The sequence below is a fragment of the Pagrus major genome, chromosome 24, assembly GCF_040436345.1.
Source record: "Pagrus major chromosome 24, Pma_NU_1.0".
In the NCBI taxonomy this organism is placed as follows: Eukaryota; Metazoa; Chordata; class Actinopteri; order Spariformes; family Sparidae; genus Pagrus; species Pagrus major.
The window spans coordinates 20139433-20149658 of record NC_133238.1 but is presented as its reverse complement, the minus strand read 5'-3'; positions in this window follow the sequence as shown (position 1 = coordinate 20149658).

The following is a 10226-nucleotide window of genomic DNA, read 5'->3' as shown; positions in this document are numbered from 1 at the left end:
TGTCGCTCTCCTCTCTCTCTCTCTGTATGTTATTTCACCCGCACCGGGTTTGTGAGCAAAATGTATAATCTGTGGCTTTGAGCTTGCCTTTTAAAAAAGAAACTGCCAGAGGCGAAGCCTATAACGATGGGTATGTCAAACAACGTTTGGAGGGGGAGGCGCACTTGTCAATTCGGCGCGCTGCGATGCTGATTTCACAGGGCGGGTGCTGGCATGCCTCCAGATCTGCCAGATACGAGGCGATGCTCCTGAAGGCGACTGAATAAGACCTTGTCTCCCTCGCTGCAGAGTTGCCACGGTATTCCCAGGCATCGTGAAGACAAAATTATTATTATTATTTCACTTAAGAACAAGATTTATCAGCTCTCATAAGATGTTTCAGCCAAGAAGATTCTGGGAACTTAATTTGAATTTGCTGACAAGGTTTTTTGAATGACAGCCAGTGAACTTCCAAACCGTGCTGCTGGATTTAGAAGAAGAGGGGGTGGGGAAGCAGTTTTAGAGTATACAGAGCTCTTTGGAGAGAGACACAAGTAAGCATGGTGACATTACTGCGAGCAGCTTGGCAGAAACAGAATAACACGAGACATCATTTAACAGAATCCACGTCCCAAGCTTCTGATTATGGGAATTGTGGTTTGTTTGGTTCAGCACAACTGACTGACTTCAGATAAATTGCTGATTGATCTTCAAAAATTCAATTTCTTTCAGCAGAGAGATTGTGACTGACAAAACAGGTATCACTCAGTGTGTTACTGGTCCCTTAATGTGATTTATTTCCCCTTTGAAGACAGCTCACAGATCATGTTGGTCGGGTTTGGATATGTAGAACTTTGTGTTTCCCTGTGTTAATGTTAAGTTGTGACATTGCTGGGCTTTGGTCCAATTGGGTTCTGGCCAATTTATCCTCATACCTAAATTACTGAATAGGTTGATTGTCAGCATCTTCGGGACATTTATCACTGTTTACAAAACTGACAACATTGTAGTATAACAGCGACACATGTAGTGGATCTTCCTCGTAACGTCACAGTTTGGTTTGGTTTAGGCAACAAATGACTTGACTAGGTTTACGCACTCGATTTACTTGGTTAGGTTTAGGCACTCAAACTACTTGGATACTTCACTTCTTTTATGACAAACATACCTACGCTACCTAAGTATGTAACTAACAGTATGTAATGTAGAGGACGTGACTTCACTACTTCTCCACACTTCCTCCTTTGCTGCTGTAATAATTACTACAGCTGCTAGAAGTTGCTGCCTACAACTACGACAAAAGTAAATATGGGTTGTAATAAGCTGCTTTTACTTTCGTCCTATATGGTTGTTTTTCTGATGAGAACCGGCTGGTTCAGACACAATATGCACTAGGTTAGGGTTATGAAAGTTGTTTTTTTGACTAACGTGGTTGTGTCACCACAAACACAGCTGGAACTAGTCCTAACATCCCGTTCAAAAGACCTGGTCTGCAAATTGTCCGGAAATTTCGTGATGCATGTAGTCTGAACTTTATATGACATGTTTTTCAAAAATGTTGATATGATTCATATAAAACCGGCCAAATTTAATGTATCAGAAATGCAAAATGCCAACGTTTCACTCGGCAGAAACCATGAAAGCAAATGCAGACTCATTAAACTTCCTGCTTTTACTCAAGATTGGCATTTTTTACAGTGTGCGAATGAGGGCTATGTGGCCAAACTGATCACTAATGATCTCGTATCTTCATATCTGTCACAAGATACAGGCAGTCTCGCTGATTCCCCACAGCACTTAAATTCCTGGTTTAATGACTTGAACCCAGAATAATGGCATTCGGGCTTGGAATCAGCCTCTACCCCTGCTGGTTTCACTGGAAAAATCAGAAATCCCAGATGAAGATCTCCATGAAAATCTAAATACTTGTTTGACATAACCTCCTTAGAAAACGTGGTCAGATACTTATGTTGACCACAAACATGGCTTTGTTCCCCTGTGGAGCTGCCAGATGGATACATAGACCCCACTGCACCCTAACATGTGCCAGTTTCTTCTTTCTTTGTCCATACCAGAAACCTGACCGTTTAACGACATCAAATAAACTCATTATAAAACAAAACTTAAGGCTTTCAAAGTCAAGGGTGGGTTCCTGCTTGTGAAACAAGAACGCTTTTATAACTCCCCTCAGATATCTTCGGGTTTCTCTCTTTTTGCCAAAGGACTGTAGCTTTAAATATTTGTGCGATGCTGTCTTAACCATAACAAATGTATTCTCCAAAGACCTGCGCAATAACTCGCTGTTAACGGGTCCAGATCAGGGCAAACCGCACTCAGACTGACCTCATTTAATGACTCTGCGAGGTCAGTGTCCAGCGAGATAAGTGGCCAGCTCTCATGGAGTTTAACCGAGTACAAAATGCTCATAATTCACTTGATGTTTTGGCAGATACCAATATATGTCTGAGGATTGTAGATGATCAGCATGTTTTTGTTTTTAGTAAACAGAGTCCCTGCAGAGCCAGAGAGGAGTTAATTTAATGCTTTTGACCCTGGTCTTGTTCATCTCGCTGTGTATAATTCCTTGATTATTTATTTACTTCTTTGTTTACATCCTGTTATTCTTCATCTTGATTTTGCACTTTAAGTGCAGTTTGTGATGGGATAAATCCAATTCCAGATGTTTGTTACATCAGTCAGGCCTGAAACTGACCTTTTTAAAACCCACACTGATCAAAGCTTTTATTCTTTCACTGCGTCGAGTTTCACTTCCTCTGTCTCCCTTCCCCCCTTTGTCGGCGAACTCTATTCAGATCACCCGACCCTCTGTTTGCCTTTGGCCTTAACCTTTGCGCCGTATCAGGTGTCTAATGACGTCACATGTTGCGGAAAGGTCACACACCCCTTTCAGTTCCCTCGCCTACCTGTGCAGATTCAAAGAAAGAGCGCCATTGACGCTGTAAACCTGCGCAACACATCTGTCTCCAACAAGAAACCTCCCTCTCAAAGACCGTCCGGGGACTCTCCTGCACATTTATGATTCATAAATCGATGATTTATTACCCAGAGGCATATTGGCGATGCTAATGTGTCTACAGTTGTTTTGTTTTCTCCAGATGTGAAGACACGGAGGAACTGTGGTCCAAAGGCTGCTAGGGTTCGTAAACCCTTACGCTACGTCGGTTAAGGTTGGGTTTCCTGTGTAGTTTGGGTCTGAGTCAGTCGGTGTATATGGACCATATGATGCACAGATGGTGCATGTAGAATGGTTAGGGATTTCCTTTGAAATTAAGCCCAGGGCTAAGTATGTGCTGAGGTTTCAATGGGAGGTTTTAATTTGTGTCTACATTAGCAAGTAAGCTGTGAGGAGTGTAAGGGTACATGAAATCCATGATTCAGTACACAACTTGGCTTTGAATTCACCGTAATGCTCTGCTGATGACACTTGCCATATGAGCAATGAGTTCAGGGGATAAACAGAGTAGCCAACATGCACTTTAAAGGCCCTGCACACCCATGTTACAGATGTTTTCCCTTATTGTGGCTGATTGGAGAGCTTCTCAGAACCTTGTGGTCATGTAAGACTGCGCTTGCTCGACATCTTTCTGACTCAGTTCGCTTTGGTGCACCTGTTAGGATGGGACAAATTACAGCTCACGTAATCCTCAGTTTAGTAGCATGAGCCTTAAACCTGAGCAGAGGTCCAATTAGCCTAGTTAACTGGGAACAGCTGTGTGGGTGAGCAGGTTCTTTAAGTTGTGCACATGCCAACCAAATTAGAGTGTACTGGGCTAATTTGATTTGGTCCACAGGACATACTGCACCGAAGAGGTCACATACCGAACTGGATGTTCTGTACTGAGTGGTTCGGGACAAAAAAACCACTTGCTGCGTTCCAATTCTCTCTATAATAAATAAGTCATACAGTGGGTTGATGAGGATTGTCCCATTAGAAATGCTTCTCAAAAAAAAAAATGTGGTTGAGGAAACCCTGAAACGAGTACAAGACTGATCTCAGCTCACAATATCCCAAAATCCACTGTGTCCTGGGGTCAAACAAGACAAACTCGGAAAGTTGGAAACTCTCACACGAACATGTGACATATTTGCGTCAAGGTGGTCACTGATCATTGAATATGCTGTGTAAAGATATAATATGTAGGAATTTTGCATTAAACTTACTAAAAAGGCTAAGACCTGTTCATGTATTGTGTTGGGTTTTGGCTCCGTGGATCGCTGCTGCAGTCAGGTTGATAAACAGGAGTGAAGATAATATTGTTTTGTTTTGATTTGATTGAGAGCCCCCTAGTGGCAGAAGTTACATATAACTGGACTGGTGAAAAAGCCACTGCAGGATCACAAGGTCCCTTTAGTGACTTTTCTGGAGCTGTCAATACTTGATGTTTCTTCAGTTGTCATCAGAGCACCTCAAGGACTTTTCAGCCATTTTTTCTCCATTTGCTCTTAACTGTATCAACTCCATCTCATGAAGATTTTCAGATATGACTAAACTAAATAGATCTTTGCAAAATAGTTCGGTTTGTTCAGTTAGCCATGCAGCTGGTGGCCCTATTAGCTGACTCTGCCTGGACTGGAGTCTTGGAGCACCAGGGGGTTGTTGGTGTTGTTTACTATCGGACTACCACCTCAGGTGACAGATGAGCTGACTTGCCAGAGACCACTGTTCAAGACAGCGTTTCAACATTTGTAAGCATGAAACCACTGGATGTTTTTCACATGATGTTGAGACATTTTTCAGACAAGTTAGTGGCAACAAAACCTGATATTTTTTATATCCACTGGGACAATTTGCAAGACAAAACCAGATCTTTTCCTAACCCTAACCAAGTGGTTTTTGTGCCTAAACCTAAGCATAACACAGCATTGTCACAACATAAAAATGAAAATTGAACATAAAGTTGCGATGTGAAGAAATGTGAAGCTTCAGCATATCAAACATAAAGTTTCAACATATCTGTGGTTCGCCGAAACGTACACTGCCAACATTTATTCTGCCAATGGCGGAACACAGACAACTTATCTTCTCTGTTTCAATGATTCGTAACCTTGGTCTGTCTTTTCTTTTGTGAATAAAAGTTTGGGTCAGTCTTTCACATGTTTTCATGGCTAATGTCTTTTTAGTTGTATTATATTTTTGATGTTTCACCAACAATAGTTTAATGTAATCCTACTTTGGATGGAGAAACATTTGGCATAACACCACAATAATGAAAAAACAAGCATGTCTCGCCAAAATGATTTTTCATGACTTTATATCCATTAGAAAGATATATTTGGGCCTAAAGAAGTGAAATATATCATGTTCAATCCTGCCCTCTCTCTTGGAAACAGGATTACTTCCTGTTCTCCTTCAACACTTCAAATGGGAGTACATCATTCAGAAAGCAAGACAATTATGAAAGATATTAGTTCTTATGCATGGAAAGAGCTTTTCTGTGGATTCATAAGAAGTCTTTTGCCCCTCTCATCTGCGATTCCCCACTTTTTCCTCTACCATTGTTCATCTCCTTCTGTCTGCAGCTTGGCTTTCATATCCTGACCTACTTTATCCATTAAAAGACACTGAGGCTGCTGCTGCACTTGTTCTGGAAGAGATAATGGAGCTGGAGTCGACTCGAGCGATGTCTGAACGGCAGCGAGTGATCAAAAGCGGAGAAAAGAAGCAACCTCAGCACGAAAATGGTTCGGAGCAGTGATACAATCTATGGGAAACAGCACTCCAGTGTCGAGTTTCTCTCCAGCCCCGGGACCTCGGGCTAACGTGCTGCATTACAGGAGAGTCGGGAGGGGAAAGAGTCTGCCAGACAATGAAGTAATCCTTGTGAAAGTGATACCTTGAAAGCTTGTGCTGCAAGACGATTTCTAGGGTTGGAAGTAGTTTTTCTTCTTAATCAGGTGGCAAAGTCATTAATCAAGTCAGACAAAACCTACTTCATTACATGCATTACCATGTTATCATTCACATGTATTATTTTTGGACGACATTGATCATTTGTGTCACTATTTTCCACCCCATACCATTTTTACTGCTGCAAAGTTAACCAAGTGTGTAGCTAGTTAGTTAGCATAGCTGACTTTCCAAATTAAAATTACCACACTGGGTGCTTTGCTAATATCATGAATACCAAAGATGATTTAAAAAATTGCTGTTTTAATATTCTTTATTATTTGTTTCTAACTTGGCACTTCAGTAACCTGTGAAGGTTTAAACAATGATGTGAGATTAGCTTTTAGCTAATTCTATAGCTACAAGTCTGATTTTGCATAGGTATCAGTAGCTCTAACTCAAACACTCCTTGGTGGTAATCAAAATATTTTACTTTAAAACTAATAGAAAGTGAATAAACAAGCAAGGACATACACAAGGCTGGGCTAAAGTTGCCTGAGCACAGCCCATTTGACCTCTTGGGCTGAGCTGCCCCCCCATTGGGGAAAACAAATAAATGAATTGTTTTATTTTTGCTGTTGTGGCTGCATACAGTAACGTAGCATATAATTGCTGAAGTTAGACCAAATTAAATCATCATATCATCCAGACTTTTATCATTTTTTGATAGGCATGCCTCCATAGCACTGAAATGTGGTGGCCCAGAGACCCAAAAACAAACAAAAAAAGGCATAGTGATGCACTATCCTTGTTGTCATGTGACCCTGTAGCACCCAAACAAGGTGTTGTGTGTGGGCATAGAGTTTTTTCAAGTTGTGGAAATAATCAACATCGCCTTGTATCATGCTACAACATCACTGGCTATCATATAAGGCAGCAGGGTTGGGGTTATTTTGTTCAGATTCGAGCAACAGCCCCTCAAAATGTCTGCACGAGAGTGGCGGGTGTCTAGGCACTATCAACATCACTTGATAGTGGATAGTGGCTGAAATATTTAGGCTACAATCAACAAAAAGTTGAGTTTTGGTCCTGTATCTGATCAAAATCCCTTCTGGATGTGGAGTTAGGAAACCCAGAGGCTAACCTAGATCATGCTGAAGGCGCCACATATCCCATCTAGTCTGTTAAGTTGGACAACATCTGCAGCCAGAAAGAAGAACGTGTGGGACGGGTACCAGAAAATGAATAGAAAACTGATGCAGAGCACTCACACTTAAAAACTGTGTATTTCTACCGTGGGTTACTTGAAGTTGCTGCCAGTTATCACTCAAACTGCACGCAGCTTGATGTGGATCAGCAGATGACTAGTTTGGTGTGACTGATACGCGCCATATGAGACAGTCAGAGCTTACTGTAAGCGACAAAGCCGAGTAAACCGCTGGAAATGTGCTGAGGCAGCGAGCGTCGCCCTCCCCCATCTACTCTCACACAGAGATAGAGTCAGTTCCCAGAAGACTGGAAGTGCTTGATTTTCAGAAACAATTAGAGGAGTCCACGCTGCGGCTGAAAGTCCAAGTTATGTAAGTGTTGGTGTGTGAATTACAGGTGGAGCTCATGGATGTTGACCTTTGTATGTTTCCCAAGAGGATGCCAGAAAGAAATAATACTGTATTTGTTATGAATGCCTAATGGCTGTTTAAGAATAACAATCTGACATTTTCATGTGAATAACTGTCTTATGCTGCACAGGAAGTGATGCAGTTCATGTTTCTGGCATCAGCAGCAGTGTTGGGAAGAAACAACTGGCTGTAAGAGTCACCTACAGAAGTTTCACCAGGGGAAAACCCCTGGAAAAATTGATGTCTGGGTCATGGCCACACTGTCAGATTTCCATTTAATATGTGGGAAGCGAAGTGCAAGCCTACCACATCAATGGCGGCAAAGCATCGGTGACGGCATCTGAATCAGCAAGGACAAAAACACCATCGTAATGTGTTGTTTACCGGCTGAAGTAAGAATACAAAACAAATCTTGTGCCAATCAATATTTGCTCTACCAAAAAAATGGCCTTTTACTGTAAACTGCCTGGCTGCGGTCGCTCTGATTCACAAACTTGTTATGATGACGCCGCACTTTTATTTCCATGACACAGCAGCTGCAGTCACCGACACCAAATTACACATCGGGCAGCAGCGCATGTTTGGGAAGCGCTAACCGCAAATCAGCAGGACGCTATGATCCGTATGCAAAACTATAGCGCGAGGTACAGTGAGAGGAGGGAAAGCAAAGCAGGAGCGAGGTGTTTAAAGAGCGCTGCAGGGTTTGGTGAAGGAGGAGGAGGATTATAGGAAGCAGTACGTGAGATGGCAGATTGGCTAAAACCCTGTCAGCACATCTGTGTGGCCCTGGCAACGGTGGATTGGACAAAGGCAGATCATTGGATCCAGATGTTGGAAAAGCTTTGGTGCGCCTGTGCCATGCCGGCTCTGTTCAAAGAAGTTTTTTTTCTATTAATTCATGGAACTTTAATATTCAAATCTGTCGGCAAATCGTTTGTCTCCTGTAAAGTGAGCTGCATTTAGAGTGAAGACAAACTGTGTCAGGTGGTCTTTCTCTCAGAGGGAGGTAGCTCGGACGTTATCCAGAACAAGTATGCTGACATGTGGCGAGAACATCTACATCAAGCTTTAGGAACATTTGAAAACATAGTCTTAAATCTGATTTTACTCAGAGTATAAAAGCGTGCACTGCTTAGCAGATGATTCACGCAGAGCTAAATGCAGGGCAGGGCGCAGCAACCCCGCCATAACACCTGCAGAGCGCAAAGTTGGAAACCAGCAAAACATTTCCTGGAAAACAGGAATTTGGCTCCCTCATACAAAAATGCTTTCTCAGAATTTGCGGTTTCTGCTCGTCTGCAGCGTGGCATGCAGAAGATCTCACCAGAAAATATGGGCCGAATTTGGCGAGAGGAGGCTCCCCGAGGAACAGTTTTGATTTACAGCTCCGAGGCTTCGGCGCTTGTTGTGGGCCTCAACGGTTTGAACTTGTGGTCATGCTGTCCTTCGCTTTGTTGCTTTCCCACTGGCGTCGGTGCACAACGCAATGAATGATGGTTGGGTTTTTTGTAAAAGGTCTTTCCCAGAATAAGTCCCGCTGTGGTTTTCAGGGTCGGTGTGACTTGGAGAGGCGAACCTCGCTCGTGCTTCTCGTGCATCATTTGTGTCAGTGTGTCCACACATGAAGAGCCAGAGATGTGCTTCCTCCAGTTAACGTTCTCATTTTGAGATGGCTCGCTCGATGACACAAAACAGATGAATAGTACATTTATAAAAGAATCATAAATATGCACATGCACACACACAAACACAATAAAAAAATGTGGACAGCTGGGTTGAAACCGTTGTCCTCCACCCTATTCCCTCCCTGTCATCTTTGTGTGAGGGCTTATTTGTGTATAAATCGGCCTGCAACCTGAAAAGATATGAGCTGGAGCTAATTTTATTTGCTTGCCAATTATTAAAAGATTGACAGATTAAAAAAAGAAATGTATGTTTTAAAAAATACCAGTTGCACCACAAACTGATTCCCAAAACACCCATGAAATCTTGACACTATGGCCCCCGTACAGCAGCTTCACTCCCAGGTGTGAAGGGGAGGTACTGACTTGCAATGAACAACATACATTAGACACTTTTTTATTAAGAGTCTAATCAGAGATAAAAGCAGCATCTCACAATGACTTTAAAGGAAAAGTTCACCCAAAAATAAACAGAAGTCAGTCATTATCTACTTACCCCCATGCTGATGGAAAGTCGGGTGATTCATAGTCCACAAAACATTTCTGGAGCTTCACAGCAAAATGGCTCTGCAGTTTGAAAAAATCTAAAAAAAACAACTGACATGGCTCCTCTGGTGTAATCCAAGTCTCCAGGAGCCCCTAGATCCCAAATGGATTTTAAAAGAAGTTATTTTCAGCCTTTTTAAAGCTGGAATCTTAACTGTAGCTGCTAAGCTGAAAGTGTTAGCATGCACCCCGTCTGAAGTGGGAGCATTAGCTAGACTGTGCATCATCTGGGATCTCAGGGCTTCTCTTGAGCTGTATGGAGCCATTTCGTGTTTTCTTTTTTGGTAAAACAAGTCCCTTTCCATCGGCATGAGGAAGAGTGGATAATACAGACTACAGACTACATTTTTTGGGTGAACTGTAGGAGGTGTCTCCTAAATCAAGTAACCTAAAAATGTTGAGGTGTTTCCTACACGTATACTTCACTTGGGCAGGCCCAAGTATATTTGGCGACCCATTTAAGCATTTTATACTTATTTTTTTCAATCTATTTGGCATCTCAGGGCTTCCAGAGACTTGGTTGATCGTCATTGTTTTGTTTTACCTCTCAAT